At 38.9% G+C, this 25,987-nt stretch overlaps 1 protein-coding gene across 3 annotated transcripts in view; it reads left to right on the top strand.

Moving 5' to 3' along the window:
• RERE (arginine-glutamic acid dipeptide repeats) overlaps window positions 1-25,987 on the top strand; it is a 256,805-nt gene that overhangs the window by 41,495 nt on the left and 189,323 nt on the right. The window contains exon 1 of one of the 3 annotated variants that reach the window (XM_050909264.1): window positions 9,235-9,291. The exons of the other annotated variants lie outside the window; for them this stretch is intronic. The gene's annotated coding sequence lies outside the window, so the exon portion shown is untranslated. Of the gene's footprint in view, window positions 1-9,234; window positions 9,292-25,987 lie in introns of those variants that run through there. 3 annotated transcript variants of the gene reach the window in all.

The raw sequence follows: 25,987 nt of genomic DNA, 5'->3' as shown, positions 1-25,987 counted from the left end.
TGTGCACTTTGCACACTGTTTTTGTTGTTCTTTATTTCATGTCTTGATTAATGAATCAAATTGTTAGCTGGAGTGGGAACCAAACATATGAAAGAACTTCCTGTGATATTGCTTAACTTTGTGCTTTATGGTTTTTTTTTTTCCTGGATGCTTTCAGTTGGGCTGTTGTCAGCACTTGAGGGGAAAACTGAAGCCTTAAAATTTGCAATTGCAAACTCAAGTCTCTGCATGGTCTTTGTGGCTTACTTGAATTTACAGTGTTTTGGTGGGTTTTATAATGTTTCTTTTAGGAGTCTGACACTAGATGGCATACTGCAGCTTGACTGTGTCACCTGATTAAAAAAATGGTCACTCTTGAGCCCTTTTTGTTGAAAGAGGTTTCTTATGTTTCTATGCAGTGGCTTTAAAGTTGTTTGTTTATTGTTACATTGGAAACTTGCCTCACATCATCTGAAACTCATGCATTCCTTTTGTCCAGGAATGTTTGCTTTTCATGTAAATTTAATGTAGAACATGTAAATATTTTCTTAAATGAATGTTTGTTTTATGGAATTGTCCCTTTGTGTGTGTGTTTCAGTTAGGTCTTGATTTGCAATCTGCAGGCGGTTGATTTCATCAAAGATGTAATGTCTGGAACACAGTTTAGAATGGGAGGGATGGTACTCTGATGTTTTACAGTTTTCTGCAAGTACTTTCAAGAAATTACATAGATAGCTCTCACATATCCTTATTACTGTGTTGCCTTGAAATTATTTGGTTGCCCAGTTTTGATGGAGATTATATATTTTAAGTTTTTCTATCAAAAATCCAATTTTTGTGGATTGCTGTGTTTTCTCTCCATATTGCAAGAAGAGACCACTACATAGAAGACCTGGAATGCCTTTTACATTAAATCCTCTTTCTGATAGGCCATTGAAGGAACAGTGTCGGGAAAAACTGGCATGTTGCCGGTATAGCCTTCCTAAAAATACTGAGTTAATTTGTGTTTTTCCGTAGTAGCTGCATTACGTAGGAAACCAAGGTGAACATAGTTAAGACTAGTGTGTTTTTTACTTGAGAATTTTGAAGGAAGTTCAGAGTCAGAATATAGTCATGTGAATGGGATTTTTTTTTTTAAGCCCTTAGTGTGATTTTGTGTTATTTTATGTTAAATGCTGATAGGAAAAAGTGCATTGTTTTGACAAGTAGCGCAGAACTGATTTACGTTAAAATATACAGCAGGATCCATTTTTTTGAGAGAGTGTTTGATAAGCTACTGTAAACCATGCTTAACTATTGCCACCTCTTCATTTGCAGCATGAGAAATATTGTGAAACTAATTTTGAAAGGCCTTTTTGGCTGTTAATTGGTTGATACTAGCTATCAAAAATCTGCTGCTTCCTTTTAGTTCACTTAAAGCTTCTGTGTAGGTGGTTGAAGACTGCTGTGTGAAATACGTTCCTACATCAGCAAATCCTTATCTGTTTGAAAAACAAATCAAAACAAGTTGAGTCCAGCAAATTTGTGTGATTTCAGGAAGGTCATGTTGCACTCTGAGCAGTACAGTTTTGAATTTATCTCTTTATCAAGTCTTCGAAAGTGTAAAGAGACCTTTTTCAGAAGGATAAAAGGTCTAGTTTCTTAAGTGTAGTAGGCTCTAGCATGGCCATGGCAGATACATGCCTAACACTTGGTTGCAATTCTTACCCTGGTATGTATTTTTTTAAGGCTCTTAAGAAATGGATGCATGTGCATGTGGGAAAGTATCAATTTTTGACATAAAACACTATTTCTTCCTATGAGATGGAAGCTGTCTTGTTTGCTTACTTTTATGAATTTGTGGAGGGAAAAGAGGAGGAATAAACGAAGAACCTTCACATTATTTCATGTTTTGGGGGATTCTGGAGGGGTGTGGTGCAGCAATGCCTGAATTAGTTTCATATACTAGGTGTCTTCTCCCATAGTTTTGGGAAATCAAGGGTTTCTTCCCTGTGTAACTGAACTGGAGTCATGTGGTTTCAGCCTGTTAACATTTTTTCAAGATTATAGTAGAAACTTCCTGTTTTTAGAGCTTATCTCCCCGTCTGGAGGGAAAGATTATTATAGGTATGGTCACATCCTGTGGTTATTGTCACTTTAAAAAAAAAAGTCTATTGCATTTTCTGAAGCCTTTGAATGTGAAAGTGATTACTGCACTAAAAAATTGTGAGCTGTAGTCACATTTCCTATTTCTGCTGTGATTTCAATAAAAGACTAAATCCATTGCAAATTTTATATATCTGTTAGTACAATTTCTGCTATACTTGGTGTGTTGAGAAAATCTCTTGGTAAAGAATCTATCTTATTCTGGAAGGAAGATTGTAAAGGAAGCATTTGGCAGTCATTTCCTTTAGCTTGTGAGTATGAGCATGCTTTATATTATAATAGTTTAAACATACCACAGGCTGTTGATAGAGGTATCAAGTTTTCCATTCCTCAAGTTACTTTTAGTTGAAACTGGGGGGAAGAACAGGCAAACTTCCATTGTTTTACAATTGCTTTGATAGAGTTGAAAAAGATGCATTTTCTTCCTTCTGCCTTCCCTCCTTTTCTTTAGCTTTACCCCTCTCCTCCCGCTCATTTAACTACTGAGACTTTTATTTTGTCTGCTTTTTTTATATATAGCTGAGAACAAATGGTTTCTTGGTTTTTTAAAATCCATTTATTAAATTTTCAAGTATGCAAATTTTCTCTTTTAAATATGACTTTTTTTCTTGACAAATATTTGAATTTTTTTCTTGTTTAAGAGAATACCTTCTAAAATAAATTGTGTGTGTCACTTTGTCATTAAATTCAAGAAGCTGCTGAACAGGTTGATGTCTTGCCGTTAAGCACCACAAAACCTGGCAGACACAGCTGGATTTTGTTTTAATATTCTTGGCTTACAATGTACCATTCTGTAATTTGGAGTTTCCCAGGGCAGGGATTTTCTACAAAAACATTTTTGAATTTAAGTATTGGTCCCTACAGAGAAGAAGAAACAAACCAGAGGAGAAATATTGAAAAAAGTGATTTCTGTGATTAGCAGACATGAACTTTTTTGCTTAAATTTGTCTTGCCTGGTTTGTTTTCATGTCCGGATATGAAAGCTGTAGCTGGGTTTCAGGTTACTTGTCTCACTACTTGTTCCCTAGTAGCTTGGTCACAATATCCCAACTGAGTTTATCGCACTTCATACTTACATACTTACCTACGCGCGTAAAAGCTTTTATTTTAAAAACTTGCCAAGTTGCTGCATTCCTCAGCTTTTAAATCTTTTTTTGTTTTCTTTTTTTGTTGTTTTCACTTCTCTCTTCCCAAAGAAAGCATACTGTCTTTCTGGCTGAATTTTGTCCTTTTTGAGGTGCAGCTATTTTAGAGCATTGTCCTTGAATTAAGTTTTAATTGTAAATAGAAAATGCTGTCTCCCCGTCTCTGCCTCGTGTTTGTTTTTTTCTCGGGCTTTTTGTTAGGCACACTGAAGTCTGGTTTCAAGGGTTTATATAGCTGGCAGAATTGAGTTTTTTCAGCGTTTGGAGGAGGGAGAATAGGGAGAACGGTATGGGTTGACATTACTGTGAATATTCACTTAATTGTATGGGGACTTGAGATTGAACTCCGGGTGGGCTGGGCCATATCTGTTTGGGGTGGGTTGTTTTTGGTGGTGGGTGGCTTTTTTTTTTTTTGGTGGTGTTGGTTTTTGTTTTTTTCCCCAACACTTACTAAGCTAGGCCTTCCTGTAAAATCCTGAGATTTCACGTTATGAATTGCCTTAGTCTTCACAGCTCCCTGGGGGAGCAACTTTTGTGTTTTCTTTCCTACTGTGACAGAAATGCTGCATGCATCCAAGATGCTGTATAAAAATAACATACCAGATTTCTTCCAAAGACATGTAGAATGGAGTTATGCAGGACTTTGTCCTTGAAGTCTCTATCCCCATTCTTCAGCTGAGTGATGCAGTGAGTGTACCAACAGTAATGTTTTGTCTGTGTCACAGGTTCCGGATAGGCTGAGAAGGAATCTGAGGCAACTTGTGTTTTTGCCTAATAACAAGCAATTGTATTAACAAGCAGTAAGTACCACCAGTGCACAAGTCTTGGGATTTTTTTTTTTTTTCCTTTGGAGGATTTTTGTTTGTGTTTGTGCATTGCTCTTGAGACTTGTGCCTCTCTTGTCAGGTGGAGTTTGATCCAAAGGTGTTACCTTACAGGGGTGGCAAAGGAGTTGTTGGTGGCAGTTGTTGGTGACAGTTACAGCAAGAGTGGTGCCTGGAATTCCTGGGCCTAAGAGTGGTTAAAATGAGGTTGAAGTTCCTCAGACTTTTCTGTGCTTTGATAAGAGTCATCCTTTCCCAGAGTATTGATGTGGTGTCAGATTTTAATAGTGACCTGTAAGGACTTACAGCTTGACTGGAGGTCTTCTGAAATCTACACCTGAAGACCACGTAAGTACAGCAAAGGAGTCATAGTTCTTAAACCATAAAATGCATGATAGTGTTAGTAATTTGGTTTAGCAGGTTCTAGGTTAGATGCTGTGTACCTAGAGGTGTGGGGAAAAAAACCCCTCACCCCATACAAAAACAACCAAACCCAAAGAAACAAAACCCAACCCAACAAAAAAAGCCAAACCTCTGAAGGTTCATGGTCTGTAAAGGGTACAGGTTCTATTTGGGGATTTGAGAGAGGCAAGGAAATGGTTGATCCAAATTTCAGCAGTTAAACACTAAATTAAAATAACTATTCATGTGCTGATTTTTAGGAACTGCTGCCTGCCGTATATGTAAACGTGGTGGAGCGGAAGTGGACAAGACTCTGAAAGTGTTTAACTGTGTGCAGAGTTTACAGTCTCCTTAGGCAGGCTTGGATTACAGAACGAAATGGCCTTTTGATTATGTTCAAGCAATAATAACATTGCACTGTATTTCCTCTTAGAGGTTACGTTTTAGTAGTGTGGAAAAGCACACTTGTATAATTGTGGAGCAAGCTGTAGCTGAATTAGTGCTGTGGCAAGAAGCTGCTCAAAACTCGATGCATGTTTCCTGTTGGGTATTCACATGTCCTCACAGATCTACAAGTGTAGGCAAGACTTTTCCTGCTTCAAACGGGTTTGAAGAAATTTGTGTGTAGACAGTAGTAACTGTCTTGTCAAGAGATGAGTATCATTTATTCTCAGCTGTGTTTATGCTAATAAAACAGTGCATTATTTGCAAAGGAAGAAAACATCACCTCTAACCTGAGCAAAGATGCTGTGTTTAGAATAGGTAGAGCCTAGACGCTTTGATGTTGAATTGAAAACAAACAGAAATGGGTAACAAATATTCAGTGCTCCTGTTCCGAGCAGTTAAGAGGTGACCTTTCGCGCTAATAGCCCAGCCTACATTTCCTCTCCTCTGCTGAGGAATCTTCGGTTGACCGTTGGCCTCAGGAATTCTCTCGCTAATTTTCAGCTTAAACTGCCTCTACTTCAGGCGTTTTGTTTTACTGGAGGTATCGCTGTTATTTTGGCTGGGAATATATGCACTGACAGTGAAAAGGAAACGTTTGATGAGGACTGGAATTAAGTGACACACAAGAAAAACAGTGCTGTGACAACAATATTAAGCTGTTCGCTTGTTCTCCGTGAACCTACTCCCTTCCTCTTCCCCCCTACCCAATGCTAAATCCAAAGGGAGAGCTTGATTTACATGAAGCTCTGAAGACAGTGTTAAGTCCCATTTAAAAATAGGTTCAGCTTAGCAGGGGTTTAATGTGTTACACTTGTTGCTTGCCTAAGCTGGGAAGTAGTGTTATATTAGCTTTTAGAAAACACTTGTCATGATCACATCTCCATGTGTTCTTAAAAGTAGTTTAAGGCTTTCTTTGTACAATTTGTGCAAGCCAGACAGCATACTTGAACCTGCTTTTAAAAAAAGTTAACTGCATGACTTCAGTGAGCTGCTTTTAAGTGTTTGTGGGACCTCTTTGTCTTGGATGTCTCTTAAAAAAAGTTAATTTACCCATTTAATCTGTATAATCTCATTAAGTCTGTTTATGGTTAGTTTGTGTTTCAAGTGTATACATATCTGGTAGACCTGAAATTGCTCCTTTGGAGCAGTTTTTCTAGTGGATGAAATGTTTATGTGTACTTGATGGCTAATTCTGTCGGAAGAAGTGGAGAATGCTGCTGATCGATAGATCTTTTGGCTTGGAGGGAGTATATCTGTATTTAATATTCTTCAAATTTGTATGTCTGTACTTAATAGTCTTCAAATATGGTAGGATTCTTTTGTGTGAAGTTATGAATTATTCGTGTTTGTTATGAGTAGTATGTCTAGAAAGCAGCACACTTTACAGCTCTTTGAAGATACACTGTCTGTCACTTCTCAGTGCTCAATCTTTTATAAGCTGAAGTGCGTAGGTACAGTATACAAAGTGTTACAGTATTCATGGGAAGCACTGAAAACTGCAAGTTAAGGGGTGCTTTCCAGTTCTTAGCTGTAAGGAGAGAAGGTGTACCTGGGTGTATGTGTACATGCCTTTAAGCAATGTCAGGAATCACTGACAGCAAGTCAAAGCCTTATTTTTTCAGATTTCCAGCTTCTGTTGTTTATTGTCACGACCTTAATGTTTCTTCAACTAGATGTTCTATTTAATTATAATGTTTGTAATAAAGTCAGGTATCAGCTCCCTTGGCTGCGTGCTTAGGCCTGTAGCATGCGGAGTGCTTTGCTTGTAACTGCATCCCTTGTCTCAGTTCATTATCTGTTAATGGTACTCAACATGACAGGGTTGTTTTGATAAATGGAGGCTGCCAGGAAAACTGGGCTGGATTTTGCATGCAGTGGAATTCAGCTTTATTTCATTGTGTAACACCAGATAACTGATGCACACTGGACCAAACACAACAACGTGTTGTGCGAGGTTTGTTAGCAATTGTTCCAAAGCTGCTGTTCAGTGAATCTCTGCTCAAGCCCGCTCTAGGTCTCATTTTCTACAGTATATTTGCTTAACCTTTGTGGAGGTAGTTTTTGCTTGAGTAGTCTTGATGGGTTTTGTGCATGTGTAGTTCACGTTACTTTTTTTTCCCCTTTTTCAGACATGCATGCTTTTAGTGTTGATATAAACTTACAACAGCATTTCTTTTAATAATTCTGTGACTAGCAAAGGTGTATTTCATGACCAAGAAAAGATTTTAATCTTTTATAATCCATTTCCAAAAGACAAGATAAAAAGTCCCTATTGCAAAATGGAGCTTGAGGCTGTACTCTGTGCATGTTTTTTATTTTAGTCTATGAAATGGGGGCAAATCTCCATATCTCATAGGAAAGCCAATTAGTGAAAGTTCAGTTGTTTCTGATGTCAGTGATTGAATGCTGTAGCTGTTCTGTTCATTCAAGAATCTCCAATATGTTGTATAAAACCAGATGGGACTTCAGATGACTTCACTGCAATCTACCACATTGCTGAATTCTGAAGTTGGTTTGCCTTGGATCTGCAAGACAGTGTCTGAGATTCAAGAATACCCTCCAGTTCTGTTGCTGTATTCAAACTGCTGGATGCCGTACTCTGCACTGTTTGAACAACTTTCATCCTAATGGGATACAAAAAATTCTACAGATACACTTTATAAACTTTTTTTAAATTTGAGTGCATTTTTCCAATATATACTGACTTAGGATTTGTGATCCAAGCTGGCTGGGTCATCTGTCCTAAAGGGATAAGGTTTTTTTGAACAAATACCATCAAACAGGGTATTTTTCAAATAAATGGAACTTGGCCTGAATTGACTTACTGCTGGAAAGCTCTTTTGGAAGTCATTAGAAGTAAACACTGATTTAAATACACACTGGAGCAGTAAGTTCCTTTCTATGATTTGCCAGGTGTCAGGCTACATTTGATTAGGAAATTGAAGTGAGGATAAATGCAATGTGGTTGCTTTGTACTGACTTCAGGATTGAATTTCAGCTCTGGCAGGTTTGGAGCTATCACATGGCTACTTGGTTACAAAGCTTATTTTGAACCAGTTCTTTCGAAGATAGGCTCCAGTTCAGAAGCTATTGTACAATGAATATTGCAGGAGCGAAGCTTGTGCTGTACACCATCTTCAATTTGTATTGATCATAGCAGTCTTGCAATGTGGCAAGGGCATTAGAATTAATCAGCTACTTCAGCTGTGTTAGTGGTTTTAGGTAGCTATTTCTAGAAAGTACAGAATACATTTTGAAGTTGGATCTTTTGTCTCCTGAAGGACTCCTGTGCTATAGTACAAAATGTGGTAGAAATATCTATAAATAGAGGGAAAATACACAACTACAAATAATTAACAACATCTGGAAGGAGTAAGTTGGCAGACAGTACTTGAGGGTGTTCCTCTAACAGGGTCTGTGAACCTTGATTTTTTTTTTTATTTTTATTTTTTTGATTTGGCTTTGTAAAACCAGCTCTGAGAAGGTGTACTCCCTTATTTATTTTATAGGTAGAATACTACTGCATGGCTAGGAAATGGATTTGCTTGGCAGGGGAAAAGTGTATGTTGCCCTCAGGTAATGGATTACATAGGTGACTTGTTTTGCATGTTATTCTGCAAGGGAAAGAGCAAAGCTTTGCTCTAAAATTAAGTGGGTACTAGCAGCTGAAAGGTCATGGTTGTGTTAAAGAACAGTGCAAGACATTGTGAGATTCAGACAAGTTACAGGTTTGCATGAAGACACTAAGAGACAAATATTCATTATTTAAAAAAATTGCCAATTAAATACAATTAAAAGGAACATGTTTTGCTGAGCAGATGAATTTCTGTTTCTAATGGGGGGGAGGGAGGACGTCGTAGAAAGGATTTTAAACAAAATGGCTTACTAATTGAATACACTGCAACAAAATCCTTGCGTAGAAGTGTCTTTTAATGTGACACTGGACGGGCATCTCTTTCTTATCCATCTTAGGAATGAATGCCGTGTGTGGATGTATTCCCTCCACCCCTCTATTTTATCTGCATTTTCCCCACCCCCTGTGTGTTTTGATCAGCATTTGTGGAGGCGAGGCGGGCTGCTAGCATTAATATTCCTGGCTGCAGCTCTGGGATGTGAGCCGCTGATCACTCCCGGGGATGCTTCGCCTCCTTAATATCTTGCTTGCAGATGCATTTTCTAGCTGACCACGCTATTAAAGAGCTGCCATCAATCACGGGGCTCCCGGTTCCGGCTCGGCTGAGCGGGGAGGAGGCAGAGGCGGGCCGCCGCCGGGGGAAGGAGCGTGTGTCTCCGTGTGCGTGCCTGCGCCCCGCCGCCTGGACCGGGGAAGCGGCGGCCGGGCCGGGCCGGTGCGTGAGAGCCGGGCGGGGCGCGGCGGGGGTAGCGGGGGGGGACCCGGCGGGGCCGGGCGGCGGGCGGGTTCCGCGCCGGGTTTTCCCCCGCGCCGCCTGCCGCCGCCGCCTCCCGGGGCCGTGCGGCGGGCCCGCCTCCTCCCGGTGCCGGGCGGGGGCCGGCGGCCGCGGCATGTGGCGGCGCCCGCAGCCTCGCTGCTGAGGGGGCGGCCGGGGCGAGAGGGGGGGGGCGGCGGGCCGGGCGACGCCGCTCGCTCCGCCGCCTGCTCCGCACCCCGGCCCAGCTGCTCGGCGGCGAGGCGGAGGGGCCTCCTTTTGTTCACCAACTGCGCCTTCTCGTCGCCCCTGGCCCCCGCTTCCTCCCCGTCCTCTGCCCTCCCCTGCTCCTTCCTCTTCTTCGCGGGGTCCACCGCTGGGCACCGCGGCTGCCCCCCCCCCCCCCCCCCCCCCCCCGGGGGCTCCGCAGGCTCCGGAGGAGAAACACGGGTTTGCTGGGGTCAGGCTGTAACAGCCGCTGGGATTGCAGACGAGTTGTGTTTGCCCGGCACCTCCGAGAGCTGCAGAGCCTAAGCCCGAGGCTGGCGGGTGAGTGCACCCCTCGTTGCCGAGGGCGGCAGGACCTTCGCCGTGGGGTTGGTGAAGGCCCCAGAGCGGCAGGGTTGCAGAGAGGGGATCTAGGATCTGCTTTTAAAATTACGGATGAGGGTCAATAGAGCGGGTCTCCAAACCAGGTTGATTGGGTAACTTTGGTGCCTTATGCACACAAGTTGTGTTTCCAAGAGGAAAATTGTTAAGGTTGCTCCTGAAGTTGGCTAATTCTTACTTAGCCAGTGATAACACGGAAGACACCTGGATGGAGAAAAAGCTTGACTTAGTTCTCTTTTCCCCTTTCGGTTACTCTGATTTTTTCAGAAAAAGTTGGATCGACTTGGTAGGTGAGGCGATAGTTTTTATGGGTCTAGGAAGTTCAGAATGCCTTAAGACTGCAGGGTTTTCTTTCCATAACAAACGCTTTACCTCTGTGTTCTAAATATAAACAGTTAAGTTAAACGGAGTGCTGTGTTTTAATTCTGTTTGGGGTTTTTTTGGGTTTTTAGGCAAATGAGGTAAGGATTGCATTTTCCTTATCCTGAAAGAAAGTACTTTTTCACCGCACTGGATAAAATGGAATGCCTTTGAAGTACTAATTGGTGCGGTGTAACTTTTTTTAGCGATGTTTAGTGGTGTTTTAAGATAGTGACAGGAGACCTGCTTGGCCACTTTGTTTCCTGAGGAAGAAACAGGCTCTGCTTTGTTTTGCAATTGGTTTTAAGCTCCTCTTGAGTACATGTGGCTTTGCACTGCATGGGGCATTGTGTGACTGGATGGCCTCCTTACAGCCATATGGGGCTTCTTTAATTGTATGTGAATGAAAATGGCAGTTGACAAGGCGACTTAATTTTTTTTTTTCAACTTAACATTAATGTTAGGCATGAAGTAGAGGAATGTGGAGAATAGAAATCTAGTGAAGTGTAGTTTCAGATGCTCCACCAATATGTTTCTTCTGGGAACTCAGTTTAAAGTAAACAGGGTTTAAAAACCCTACAGACGAACCCTATTCCAATGTAAAGCCGTTAATCTGCAGGCAATTAGTTCCAGACGTGCAACCAACTCTGCATTTTTGTCAGTTTTTGTTCTTACAGGCAATCACTTTTTTGAATACTTATGCCTAGTGAATATCACAAGACAGACGTTTTCGATGCTTAACAGCAAGTTGAGAGTTATGTAGGAGCAGCATTTAAAAGCTTTTATTTGTTTTTCCAACCCTGTAATGTAGTAGTGTTTAAACTATTTTATAAAGATCTCTGGGACCAGTGAAAGGTGGTTTTGAGTCCAGAGCACTTGAGTGCTTATTGTACTCTGGCAGGCTGGGTGCTTGGCAGGCAGTTCTTGAAATGTTATTTGATCTGGCTGCACGATAGAATTGACTAGGATTACACAATATTCCCCCCCCCGCCGTGGCTGTTTGAAAGTGATGCATCAGCGAGTGTTGTTCAATAGCGTATTTTAAGACATAAACTGCATGTATTCACTTTAAACATGTTTCCAGAGAAAGGCAGTTAAGAATTTGTCTTGTTTTGCGGTTAGGATTTATGAATTGAGGCAAGGGCTGACGTAATCTATCCTACCACTTCCTTTGTGTGTGTTTCATAGTTGATAGTGCTTTGTTTTACTTAAAATAGCCAGGACTGTTTCTTAAATACTTTTCTATCTCCTTTATGCTGTGGCCTTTAGTGTAAGCAGACAACTTGTTAAAGTTGTATGTGATTATGCCTCTTTGAGGAAATGGTTCCTTCCTTTTGTCACTAAGGTTCAGTGAATTGCTTGTATGCTAAGTAGATGAGACTTTAATTTTAATTAACATAATGATGTATACAGCTGTTCTGTCAGAATGCATCGACTGTCTTTGCAATTTTATTACAGGTTGTAGAGAATCTCTTGGTGTGTCTCTCAACCCCTCTTTTGCTTACTTTTATTTATGTAAAGGTGACAAGATGGGGCTTTTGTTTCCTGATGTGAGTAGTTAATAGCTCATCTGCGAGAGAGCTTTTGTTTTGATTTTTGTGTGTGGGAAAGAAAATAAGCTATTTATTTTTAAACTAATCCTAAACTTCCTTGTTTTTTGGGTTGAGGGGGGTTATGCTACCTATTGTTTTGCTTAAGAGTAGCCAGAAGGAATCCTTAACTTCCTAATTTTACAGGGTCAGTGGTGTTTTTCTTTTTTTTTTTTTTTTTCCGTGGTGTACTGTGAATGAGTTCCTGCTATAGTGATTGACCTATGTGTAGATAAAGCACTTAAAGGGTGATTGTACTCTCTATCTGGAAAAAAAACCAAACCACTTTCAAAGTGTAGAGACAATGCCATTCCTTTTTGGCACCTGAGATAATCTCATACTGCTGAAATTTTGATTTAATGGACCAAATTTCAGCAGGTAAAAAATATTCAGATCTCCACAAACTCAGTGGAATTGCTTCAGCATCAGCTGCAAGTACAGCTTGATATCCAGCTCATAGTCCAAAAATCCCATACTGAGGACCTAAATTAACTACTTGGTAGCATTTTATATGGTTCAGGTTTATAGGCAGAAAAAGCCATCCTTCCAATAGTCTTCTGCTTCATCTTGGTATTGAGGTGCTGCAGATTTTTGGGAAGATTGTCTCTTGCAGAGATGCATTGTATTCTTTAATGAATGTACAACTTATTGAGCTGGCTCTGAATGTTAGGTCAGTGTGCATATGTTAATCTTCCCTTCTTCTGGGACTTCTTCAAATGATAGAGAGATTGTGCTGATACTGTGAGGCTTAATTAGGAGTAAAACCAGTTTGTAAAACACTGAAAACCCATATTTCTGTAACTTGCTATATACGGATAACATGGTATTTCACCTGAGATCCAGTTACTGGTAAAAAAACAACTATGAAGGCAGAGTGTAGAAGTAGATATTGTGTTGAGATTATCATGAAATGCTGTTTTGGCCAAGTGATTTTCAAATTAAGGATATTTCTTTGCAGCATTAGCGTAGGCTCTGACGATGAATGGATTAAAAGGTGTTGACTGGAGTTGTTATGGCCCCAGCTGTTGGCCTTATCCCTCTGGGTGGCCGTTGTTACCCTGGTCCCCAAAGCAGGGGTATCTAAATCATGAGTGAAATTTGGTTTTGAACTGCCACTGTTCTCAACCGGTGTTTAGTTAAACAAATTCTAATTGTACTTTAGCTGAATGCACCAGGCAGAAAACAAAAGCAATTCAGGAGCGAAGTTGCAAGTGCATCTGAGAGTTCTTTCTTAGGGGTGTCATAGTTGTTGGGGACTTGGCTTACTTGGCTCCATAGCTAAGAGATTCAGAAAATTGGGTAGAACTAGCAGTGTTTTCTAGGCATTAGGAAGCAGAAATTCCATATAGCCTGTGGTGTTTGATGCAAATGCTCAGCACTTTCATCTCTATGAAGGCTACAGAGTAGCTTTGACTGCTTTACTAAAGTGGTGGCTTACAGATATGATTGGGTCAGTCAACAAGCCTGCATATTAGTTCTGCTAATTTTTGTGAGCTGTAATGTCTCGGCCAAGATGTCTACTTCTTAACCTTGAAATGATTTTTTTTCTTTTGAACCTTGTGTATTTAAAGTGTCAGACTCAGATCAGTAAATGACTTATAAGAACACTGAGTAGCTCTATTTTGCATTTTAAGGGTAAGTAAGAGAAATGGTATCTTAATCACTGTAGTTCTAGAACAGAAAGCTACCTGATACTCTGATGTGAATCTCTAATATTGATAGTCAATTGCATGACTCTTTAAACAAAATTTTTCATCTTTGTATACAGAACACTGAACATTGCTTTAGAAATCGGTCTGTCCAAGGGGCAGCAAAAGTGGCTCAGGTGTATGAGGGGAGGTTCTTCCAGTTTTCTGATCTTAATACGTCATTGAGCTGCATGTACTATAGATATAAGCATTCAATGTAATGAAGATTCGCAAACTAAGAGGGGCAGGCCTTTTCTTGGAGTAATTTACTAGCCAATAACATGTAGATTAATGTGCAAATATTTTCTAATATGTATAAAATAAGATGATTTCAGAAGGGACATTTTAAGGAAGAAGGGCTGCATTGGGGAAACTGGAATCATAATTGGCGTAGTTCAAACTGTCATGTCATTTGGACCTTGCTTGGCCTTGCTCTTTGTTTTAGTGTTTCTCATGTTGGTGTGTGTTTTTCTCACAGAACAAATTTCTCTATTACATCATTATAGGCTTTTGCTTTCTTTAGTAACACTCTCAATTAAGTAATAAAGGATAGGATCCATGAAAAACTTCCTATTAGCTAGCTTTCTGTTTATGAAAAATATTGTGAAGCATCTTTAAATGGATCAGAGGGAAATCTGTTTTTTATACTTCAACTTTAACAGAAGTGAAATTCTTTCCAGAAGAGTGGACAAAAATAATATTTATTCCAAAGTTTGCCTGAGGTAGTGGTTTGAGTTCTGACCTTTGGATGCAAAGTGAGAACAAATAGTGTTGAAAAATGTAAATGATTAAAACAAGCTGGCCTTCTTTAGGAAACTTTTTTGTCAAGTTTTGCCAAGAAAAGGTCTTGGTGATTGGATAAACGTTTTACTACTGGAATAAATAGTATTTGATTGTGATGTGTAGATTTTCTTATAACCACGGTTTTTTATGTAATGGTGGGTTTGGAATTCAGGCCTTTTCTAGTGTTAGCAAAAGCACAGAAGCTGTAGCTGGTAGCTGTAAATGTAGCATTAACAATGTAGCTGTACAGTTCTCTTGGGCAGTAATGGCAAATTTTGAAAGCAAACTTGGTTTGATTAGGCTTCTCTGAAAATGGATATCACTTCCATTTTCATAGGTGACAGTACAGTGTGAAATAACAAATCTGGGATGCATTAGTATCGGTTCCTAAAAATTAGATACTTGCAGATTTTTCAGGCTTTTTTTTTTAAATGAACCCACTGTAAAAAGCTGTATGATAAGTAAACCTTTTACAAAAACCAACCAGTCTTGGTATAGATAATCACTGCTTCTGTAACACCAATTTTGTACACGTAATAAATTCTGTCTTAAGTACTGATTTGAATTTTCTTGAAACCAGCAATAAAAAAATGCTTTGGTTTTGGCAGTGTTTTCTTTGTGAATTTGCTTATTTGTAGACATCAAAATGACTTGTTTTTGAAATAAAGCTGAATTTTCGTTAATAGGCAATAAGTGTTTCAACAGCATCTGGAGTCTGATAAGCTTTTGTTCTGTTTAGATGCTTAAAATTAAAAGCATTTAGTAGTTTGAACATTATTGTCAGGTTTTGTGTGTTCATCTTGTTTTGGAAGATCAGGCCTCTGTTTTGATCATTGTTGTTGGGATCTGGAGAAAGTGCAGAGAGTTTTGCCATTACATTGGATATTTTAATCCATAGTTCTGTAATCTCTGTTCTTGTTCATCTAGCTAGTAAAATGATGGCAGTAAAAAGTTCTAAAACTTAAAAATAACGTAGCTTTAGGTTCTTTCTTTACTTGGGAGGTTTCAGCCTGTTAATCTAATGAGTCTACAAAATCAACATAATTTACCTAAAACAGGACCAATATGTTACCTTCTCTGACTGTGGGAAGTTCACAGCCTTTCTGTTCTTGCCAGCAGGCTGCCCTCCCCGCCGTATATTGCTTGGAAAACTGTAGAAACCCAGCAGAGAGTAGTAGGTATTTTAACCCGAGCACAAATTAGACCTGGGAACTTAGTTATTTGTATTTTTTCATGTTGTGAAGTTCCTTGGATTTAGTCAGTGACTGATGACTAAAAGTGGCTTCAGGAGGTAGTTAAATTACAAGACAATATGAAAATGGCTGAGCCATAATATAAGAGTCAGGACAATTCAAGCACTTAAGGTTGGGGACTTTATAAAGTTTGACATAGTAACAGATCCTTGTAGAATTTACTCTTCCAAGCAGTCAAAACATACTGTATTTGCTCCATTTCCTATTGAAATCTAACAAAGGAGCCAAAAATCAGATTTCCCTTTCCTGATAATAAAGCTATGCCTTTGAGATTAGAGCTGGGAATAGATTTTTTTTTTTTTTATATAGCAGTTCCTGCTTGTTAATTGAATGCTCTTAGGTAATCTTGTATGCTGGCTTGCGTGAGACTATGTGAGGAAGAACACATCTAACCTGCATGTTGATTAATATTAGACTATTGTAATTGGCTTAAAGTTGGAGACCTAGCCTGTGCTTGTAGTTAAGACTGGTATAAAAGAGTTAAGAGCAGCCCAAGGTTGTTAGATCATTTGGAAACTGATTACCCTTTCACAGTGTAATAAAGTAATTATGAATAGTGTATGAAAATTGGTTGCAGTCTGTTTCAACATTATGACTGCCTGTCTTTAAAAGAAATTGCATTGTCCTCTTCTGTGTTGATCTTATAATTTGCATATTCAAAGCATGTTAGATATTTTGCCACTTCCAGCTGTAAATGCTAAGTAGCATTTAAAAAAAACAAATTATGCCATCTGTTTGTATAGGTTTTCTGTGAGGTTTTTCAGTTCTTGATAATATTTCACCTTGGGTCTGTTCTCTTTATGATAGTACATGCCACTGTTGCTAAGGGAATTTGAAGTACGTTCTGGTCCAAATTGAAATAATTCTTTCATGAATGGTTGTAGTAGCTGCAACTGAGCGGGGCTGTTGCAACTTCATCTGTTGGTAGGGTATTTCTGTGCAGCCCTGACATAAAAAAAGGTGGTGTTTGGAAAGAAACAGTCATGATGCTCTATTTTAAACTCAAGTAACACATGATCAAATGCTCCAGTACATGGGGAATATCAATGTGAATTTTTAAGATTAAAAAAAAAAAAAAAAATATAAGTTTTAGCCTAACTTGACTTTGTGCACAAATGAGATCTGTGGCTTTGAGTGATACAACTTGTGACTAAAATATTGTTAATGTGAAAAATAAGCATAGCTATGATCTCTAAATCACAACTAGGAACAGTTTAGCTTGGGATAGTTTTTCACCTGTACTTCCTTTAGAAGTCCCCACCCTACTTGAAGGAGGGTTTAGCTGCTTGTGAGGCAGTTGCTGACTTACTGGAATTCAGCAGCATGCCCTGATTACAGGTACCACTTTGGATTTTCTTCCAGCAGGGTGATAATGAGGGTGGATGGGTGCAAGTGGTAACCCCCTGTATCATGTCACTTTTGTCTGCTGGTACTTGGGAGTCAGAGTCTGGATTTGAGGGACTAATTGTCTGAAGTTTTCCCTAGAAAGATGTACAAACTCCACGTAGTTGGTAAAAGCAATTCTTCTGGATTTTTAAAGCACGGAGTCAGTAATATAAATCAGAATGAAGCTAAAGATGTACATGCTGAACTTTAAAGTTTGACTTTTTTAACAAATGCCCCTGTATCAAGTTATATTTTTGGCATAAAATTTTATTGAAACCAAGCTTTTGGCTGAGTGCTTTTCTTCTGAGGACATACTGTGGTATCTGAGATGCCAAAGGTAAATATAACTATCTTGTTCTGTTACATTCATGTGGGAGTTCAGTGGTTTAGGATTCTGGGAGCATTACAAAATTTCTGACAGCAAAATCTTTGCTCAGTACGCATCTCTCAGCTCATTTCGAATGTAGAGAATTGTTGTTGGAGATCAATTATAAGCATTGTATGTCAGGATAATAAAATTCTGAGGTCATTCTCTACTCTATGAAACCCATGCTATGATGTGTAGTGTGAAGTTGACATGGGTTTCAAGGGAGCTCGAAGAGGCTGCCCACCTCTGCTGTTTGGTTCCTTGGGCTCAGTTGGGGGTTACTGGCTGCCATGTTCATCTTGGCGCTGTGGCGGTAGCATGAGCATCTTGGCTGGATTTCAGAGCAAAGCCCTCTGGGGTGGCAGAATTGGAAGCTTAGCATAATGCAGGTATGACAGCATCTCTGCACATGCAAATCTGTATGAGCTTTATTAAGATGGTGTTAACAGACTCTCTGACACTAGTACAATGCCATGACTTTAAGCTAAACTGGTATGTTAGGTTTCTATCATAGGATTTTTCATAGTTGAAAAATCAAGTCCTTACCAGGCTGCTTCAGAAGAATACCTCAGTTGTTCTGCTGCAAGCTAAAGAGTACACCACACAGGCGGCTACCTTTTCTGTGTTCTTACACATTTATTAAGGTTCCTACAGACAGCTGATGCAGCTGAAATACCCATTGACAATATTAAACTAAGCATGAGATTCTGCAGTGTGTTTTTGCATTGCTGTTCTGGATATCTCGGAGTTCAAGGAAACTCCAACCAGGCCAGACGTGCTTCATAAACACTGGTGTCATTTTGTTCAAAACTGATTTTTTTAATGCAGTTCGAACATTTGAAATGCACCAGTAGCTTGTTTGTTTTGAGTTTGCTTCTGTGGAAGTTCTAAAGTATATTAATTATTCTTATTAAGCAGATAAACAAGTGTTTTAGTCCTATAGATAAGTATGTGGAAAGATGATGAATAATAGAAACTTTCCCTGTGATTAGGACATGTTTGAAACTTTTCCTGCCTCTTACAGCCTAAATTGTGCATGTGACTTTTTCAATTTTTTTTTTTGAAGCATAATATGTGAGGGAAACAATGGTTGTGTGTTTGGATTTTTTTGTTTGTTTTGTCTAGAATTAAATAAGATTTTCTTCTCAGAACTCTTGCTGTGGTTTTTGCTTTGTTTGGGGGTGGGTGTTGTTTTTTGGGAGCTTTGGTTTGGTGTGTTTTCCCCCCCCTCCAAAAAGGGTGTTACTTCATGGGATTTTTTTTAAACTCTGAGCAGTGTGAGTGAAGTTATACCTGTCTAGGAAGCAATGGACAAAGAAATAATACACACAGCACTAGTGAAAAAATCATGAAAAGTTTTTCACTTTGCTGTTGGGCTGAGAGCTTGATACATATCCTTCTATAGGAGTTTATCCTTGTTTTTTCTTGGCCCTATCAATGCCATTTGATACTAAAATGCTATACATAAATTTAGTTCATATTCTGAATAAAAAAGTTACATAATTGTTTTGAAATGTCACTTATACCAAAGTTCATTCTGATTCACAGGCCAGATCATAATTCAGTGTATGTTAAGAACTAGTCAGCAAGTAATAAATCTCACCATAGCTGTAAATGTTATCTCATGGGAGAGGCTACAGGACTGTAGGAGAAAACAGGCTAATCCCTCAAGTGTTGGATAGATTTAATTAGATCCCAGTTGCTTGGGTAACTGGCACTTGGTGAATTTTTTTCTGTAGTATTTTGAAAGTAGCTCTTAAGTCAGCTCCTGATTAGATTAGTGTTTCGGGGAAAAAACTTTGTGACATGACATCCTTCTAAACTTGCTTAGTTGTTGGATGCTCATGTGCAGTAAATGATGGAAACTTCATAGACAATCTTCAAAGGTATGCTTTTACAAGTAAAACTTTATTGCATCATATTTATAATAGTGTAATTTGTTTTGCTGTCTTTGGTTGCTAAAGGATCACCTCAGGTTTTTTGAAAGAACAAGCGAAATATGGTGATCCTAGTTTACATTATTGTGGGAATGAAGAAGGTCTTAAAAGACATGCCTTGGTCACAGATGGATTAAGCACTGCTATGAACAGTTTATGGTGCTCTGCTTAGCCTAGTGTCTTGTCCACTATAGACTGCAAGTAGCTTTAGTAATCTTTTAGTGTTGTTTCAGAGCTGTTACTGGTCTCTAATCTTAAAACTTTACCTTGAAAATAGAGTTAGGAATTTCATATTGCTTAATTTAGGAAAAATAACCTCCATGTTGAAGGTATTTTCAGTATGATACATGTCTTGTGTGGTCTTAATTTGCATGTCATGGAGTGTTAGCATGTAATTATGAAAGCTAAGGAGACTTTCCTTTTTTTATTTCATGTGCTCATTCTTTTCTTTCAAAGTTTCAGGTATCTTGTGAGAATGTATCATTCCGTACTTGAAGGATGAGTAGTCCTGGATTTAAGGAGAGCAAGGCACAAGGCCACAAAATGAAACTTTTGCCACGGTACCTTTGCCATCTCCCGATTACTATTGGTGGCAAATGATGAGATGTGGTGGCTTTGTAATGTGAATGAGGCCACCGAATTTCATGTGTGGCTTCATAATCGTTTGCATCGGTTATTCTAGGCTTAATGGCTTATGGTCTAATTTTGCAACATTGTTCTCAGCAGCTTACAAGATCAGACCTAAATACCTTCATACAACTATATTGCCTCATTCTGTTACATGAGATTCCATTGCTTTAGTCCTACAATAGTTAAGAGTATCTACTGAGAGTAGAGGAAGTAGAAATTATATTCGTGTCTGAAGCGCGACCAAAGTCAGAAATTATTTCATGCAGTGTTAAAATACTTCCTCTTGGTTTAGATTAGAAGCAGACTAATCACTTTGAGCATTTCTTAATGTATTCTTCCTCTTCTCATGAAAGACGCGGCCAGTTATGAAGTCCCTTTTAAATGGGTTCATTAGCAGTGGCCAGCAGAGTACTGATGCGATCATTCTTGTAGCAGAGGGACTGCTGTTTGAAACATCATGTATAGTGTTGAAACACCTGATGTGTGAGACCTGCGAGCTGGGGAATTCAATTGGTTGCTGCCCAGGAGCAGTCACTTGACTACAAAGAAGGTGAATTTTTCTGTTCTCTTTGATACTATGTACATTTTTTTTTTTTTTTAAAGAAAGCTCACTGCCTTCCAGAAAAGTGAACTAGACTTAAGCGTGAGAAGTCATATCAGATGCCATTGAGCAAATGAGGAATCTGGTATTCATGCGTAGTATGGAAACTGGGAGGAACAGTGTAGATGAGTTCCCTGGGCTGTTTAACATGGTCTAAATAGAGTCTGTGTTTGCCTATGTGAACTTGCTAAAAACTTTCCAGTGTTGCAGATGGTGGTAGCTGTAGAAACTGAGCAGGACTGCTATTGTTTCCTTGTTGTGGTTTGCTAGGGTGAAATGGTGGTTATTCTAGCAAAGACTGTGTTAAAATAAATGCAGATGAGAACGGATGCTGCTTTGTCGCAAACAAAGTTTCTGCTGGGCAGAAAAATACATAATAAAGTATCTGAAAGTTTTTAAAATTCTCATTTATTGAGTCATAATCGGTTTGTTTAATGCAGTCTGTAGTTCCATAAGGTATTCCTGCTAACCACTGCATCTCTGTGGAACTGCAGGTTCAGAAGTCAGCCGACCTTTAAAATATGCTGCTTGTGTAAATTTTGGTGTTGTATGAATATAACTAAAGCTTATTGTGGTCTGTCTTAAATCCAAAAATAAAGGCTAATCTTGGTGTCAGTAGTGAATTCTACCTGTTCTCTCACTCTTGTAGATTCATATTGTGTACAGTGCTTTGATGATTGTAACTGGTTCAGTTATACTAGGAGAGTTGTAGTAGAAGTTACTTACTGGTGCTGGAGCAAATGTTACTACTTTCCTAACTTACAAAGAATAATCTAAAAATGACTATAGACAATGGTTTTTTGTTTGTTAATCTGTTCTACTTCATGATCCTATGTGTCAAGATAACCTGTATCTTCTAGTTTCCCTTGCTATTTGTCAAGAAAAAGAAATCTGTGGGATTTGTGTGATTTCTCTCTTGTGTTTAAAAACTTATGACATCAAGAGATGGAATATTTCCTAATTACCTGTTCACTGCCATTTGTTATCTTACACATTCACTCTTAGCTGATGATGGTATGGGAGTAAGCTGGCCCTTTGATTAAAATGAAGTATTACAATTGCACAATATTACATGTTGAACAAGGGAATCGTGCCTTAATATTATGTGGTGATTTAAGTCCTTACTTATTTGAAGAGGCAGGAAGATAAAATCAGGGGCTTTGGATAGTAGCAAATTTTGCTGTAATATACCTGTATGCATAAGTGGTGTAGATTTTTCTTTTGTGTTTGTTTTTTTCTTAGAGTGGTACGGATGAAGTTGAGGGGAGGAGGTGGGTGTATGCTTTATTTCTTGCAAAGTCCTGTGAGTATAGTCTGGAGACAGGTTATTGCAGGTCTCCCAGGGTCTCAGTGTGACCTTGGGCAAGTTGGATGTATTCATGGATGTCTGAAAGACACCTAGCTCTATTTTTGGCATGAAAATATGTTGGAAGTCAAATCCCAATATTGACAGCTTTGGTTTTCTATCACCTAAGGTCATACAAGAGATCATATGATCTCTTGAAATATAGACCCTCTTTGCAAATATCTTTTAAGATGTGTTTTGAAATCTTTAGCAAGAATATAGAAGGATAATTGGCTGTTGCATAGGTTTACTGCAGACAAACATATTTAAACAGTATGCCTCTGTCTCATAACTTTCTGTGCTTGTGCTTATTCTTTCTTGCACACAGTATTGTGTACGTTTGCTTTTTGAATAATATTCCTACTGCCTCATAGCAGAACCTGCTTGTGTAGCTGAAGAGTAAAGATCAAAGGTCATACTTCCACTAGTAAGGTTTTACTACTTTAAATACTAAGTATTTGTTACTGTTTTCTGTGAATGCAATAAAGGAAGTGAGTTGTAATTTAATACATTTCAGTTGTTAAGTATTATGAAATTATGAAGAATATGCTGACCGTTTGCTGTAGACAGTCTATAATATGAGACAGAGATCAAGCCTGCATTTCACACATGAATAAGCACACTTAATCTCATGATTACAACAGTGCTGCTATACTGGGAAGAGAGGCTTTGTAGGAATGAAAATTCTGATGTCTGCTCTGTCATTAACCAAAATAAGCTGCTCCTCAGAGAAAATGAGACCAATGTCTGAAATTAAAGACAGTTTCTCAGACAGAAATATGTTGATTGTCTTGATGCTTATGTAAAAAGTATTTTAAAACAGTGGACAACAAAAAATATGTCCTGTTAATATCTATCGCTGAGTCTAACAACTTTGTACCATTCCCCCCCCCCCCCGGCCCCTTGTCGTAGGACGGGAAGAGAGCAGAATTTCTTTGTTTCCACTGTTGTGGAATTTTATGGAGCACTTCAGTGGCATAGCTTTAGTCTTGTAGATGGTCTCTGCAACTCTCAGGATGCTGCTTTCTTTAGAGAGAAATTGCTTTAATTATAGCCCCATTTCAGTGAAAATGTCTGGTCAGTCAGCTCATCATAGGAGCCCACCCTGCGGTTATTCTTCCATTTTGAGTAGTTCAAATACACAGGCAGTTGCATGGAGTTAAATAAAACAGTTAATGTGGCTGAAGACCAGAGTTTTTGCCTTCACTGCTCAAAGGGGTTTTCCAAAAATAACCTGATCTACTTTTAGTTTGGGTGATTTAAATGAAGATATTTTGGAGGCTTTCTAGAAGATGAAAGGATTGCAAGAGGGCAGCTGAGTGTTCAGCCATTTAAAAATGAGACATCCAATGGAGAAAAGCATAGCTATATACATATAGGGAATGACAGGTTGGTAGATATTTGTAGACATGTTGCAGAGATGGAGGTATCGGAATAAAATTTAGAATGGAAATTGAGATTAGTTGTAAGTGGGTAGAGTTCTAGATGTAGTTACATTTGCAGTTGCCTGCAAATGGTCTCATTCTAATAAACACGCACAAATGAATGTTTTCAGTATTATGCAGAACTCATTTCTGTCTTAAAATAAGTGACTTCACAGGAAGGCATAGATATGTGATGTACTGGTAACTTTGATAGTCATGCATTCCTTAAAACCAGAGCTATTGTAACATGGACATACGATTCCATTTCATAGAAATATTCTTTAATGTTACTGTTAGCTTGGTTGCTATTGTGTACCAGGAATTTCTCTTTATGCTTTGATTTCTTTGTTGGTGTTTCCCCGGTCTGAATTTACAGCATTTGGGAATGTTTATATTTTACCTATTTTAGTAAACATACTACAGATTTTTTTTTTGCACAGACTTGCCTGTCAAGAAATCCATATGCATGCTTTCAAGGTTTACCCTTTTTGCTTCTGAAAGTCTGTCGTCTTTTTCTGAAACCTCTGTCAGCAAATTAATTTTTTTACAATACCCGATGATTTATCGGGAGAAAGTGTAATTTATTTGTTGGTGTATGGATGGTCCCATGGCTAGTCTGTGGTGGTGATGGTGGAATGATTGCCACTGCCTTTGTTTTAGGTTCTCCACCCTAATCTCACTTTTTATCTCTTATCTGTGTTTTGTTGGCTGAATAATTATCCTGCAAATGCGGTTCTGGCTTGGTATCGTTGCTGGAAGGAAAGCAAAGTAATTGTGCCTGATAAAAGTAGAATCTGTTAGAAATAATCTGCTATATATCATAACAAGTTCTTGTTTAACTTTTTTCTGTTTTAAATGTTGTTAAGCAACCTTATAATGCAGATGTTTTCTTGGCTCCAAATGACATTAAATTCCCTAGATAATAGTTCTTGTTACAATAGCAGCTCTTTACAGGTCCCTTGGGCCTTTTCTCCCCTAACAGCCTTTTAAAGTGAGGGAGCTATGTTGCATTATACGGACATTTTTAAAAGTCCCGTTTTTTTTTAATGGTGTTATGGGATGACTACTTTACATTACTCAGACCTATATGGTAGTAATCATTTACATTAGCCTGAATGACTTTAGAGAAAAAGTAAATACATGACTTCATATTTACTGTCTGTGGATCATTCTTCCCTTATGACTATAGAGGCCATTAAAGCACCTTTTTAAATGACTCGGGGAGTTGTAAGCATAATGGTTTAGTAGAGTGGATCAATACAGTGGGCTGGGATCTGAATTTTTGTGCTGTAGTCATAGTTCAGTATCTTGGTCGCTCTCTGGTTTTGAAGTGGCCACCTAGCCACTCAGCCCTTAAGCTTCTTGGTATGGGTGAGAGGTGAAAAGGGTGTAGGATTTGGGAGGGGCTGTCTTCAGTGTTTTATGTATCACAGCATGGTAAATGAAGGCTGAACTCTTCAGGTGGTGACCAAACTAACAGCCTCAATCAAAATGAGCGTGCAGACAGCTCCAGTGTCCCTGCTGTTTTTTAGATTCCTCACCAAACAGTAATAGAGAGAATAGAAAGTCTAGCTAATTTATCTGTTAAAATTGGGAAATCTTACTGGGAGTACAGAAACTTTCTAAGACTGTATTGATTTTATGTTGCTGCTCTTGAATTCATGTGGGGAGGAATTGTGACTTACTTGGAATTACATTACTTTTATGGAAGCCTATGTGTAAAACTGTTTAAAAGCAGGTGTTCTCAGAAAGCTTTTCTCAGATCTCTGTTGTGAATATGGTGCATAAATTGCCTGACCATTTTCAGAGGAGGTGGGAGCTGATACCTTCACCCCAAATATTATCCCTGGTCTTTCAGTCTACTCTGTGGTCAAAGCTGTCTTGTAAAATTTTAGTCTTAGTACTTACTGGATTTATGACCTCTTGCAAGTTGATAGTTGTTCTACCTGTCCTGTGCCAATTAGAATACCACAAACAAAGTGAAATGTCACTTCCCTCTCGTAGATCCTTACCACTCCGATCTTTAAAAATCCTCACAATTGCCAGGTAAACCTGGCTGCTCTCTGAGGAAAGCTTTAAAGATACTTGAAACATTCTTGAGTAAAATGAAATGAAACACATTCCTCCTCTGAAAATGTACCTCTGAAGACATGCAAAATAGCCTGTCAATAAATGCAGAAGTAATTTTTTTGCCTTGTGAAATCTTGCTTTGCTTCTTTTCTCCTGTTCCTTTAAGTTTTGTAGCATCAACACTGTGTTGAAGAGAGGGACTTATGATCTTATCTAAGCTGTCATCCTGCATAGCTCATCTGTCAAACAGACCCTCGACCTGGATTTCAGAATGATGCCATAATATCCCAAGTCAGAGCGTATCAGTGTGAAGGTGGAATGTGCAGTGGGAGAGTGCTGATATGCGGCATTATACAGGCTGTGACTTAAAAACTGACAGCTATGAGCATAGTTGGTGTACGGCATGGCTCAGAAATAAGAGATCTCTTGTTTTTCTTTTCTCAGGTCAAGTTGGGTAAATAGCAGGGGGGAAAAAAAGTCAGTGTCTGTCATGAGAAACACCTTGAATTGTCTGCCTTTATTCAAGTGGTGATTACTGCTCAGCTATGAGAGATGCTGATGAAGTCAGTGCCTGTTTGTTTCTTTCTCTACACACTAGCTTCTTGAACCATTTGG

This window comes from Gymnogyps californianus, chromosome 21 (genome assembly GCF_018139145.2).
Source record: "Gymnogyps californianus isolate 813 chromosome 21, ASM1813914v2, whole genome shotgun sequence".
In the NCBI taxonomy this organism is placed as follows: domain Eukaryota; kingdom Metazoa; phylum Chordata; class Aves; order Accipitriformes; family Cathartidae; genus Gymnogyps; species Gymnogyps californianus.
Note: the sequence above shows the minus strand (reverse complement) of the source record. Positions and strands in the feature narration are given on the sequence as shown.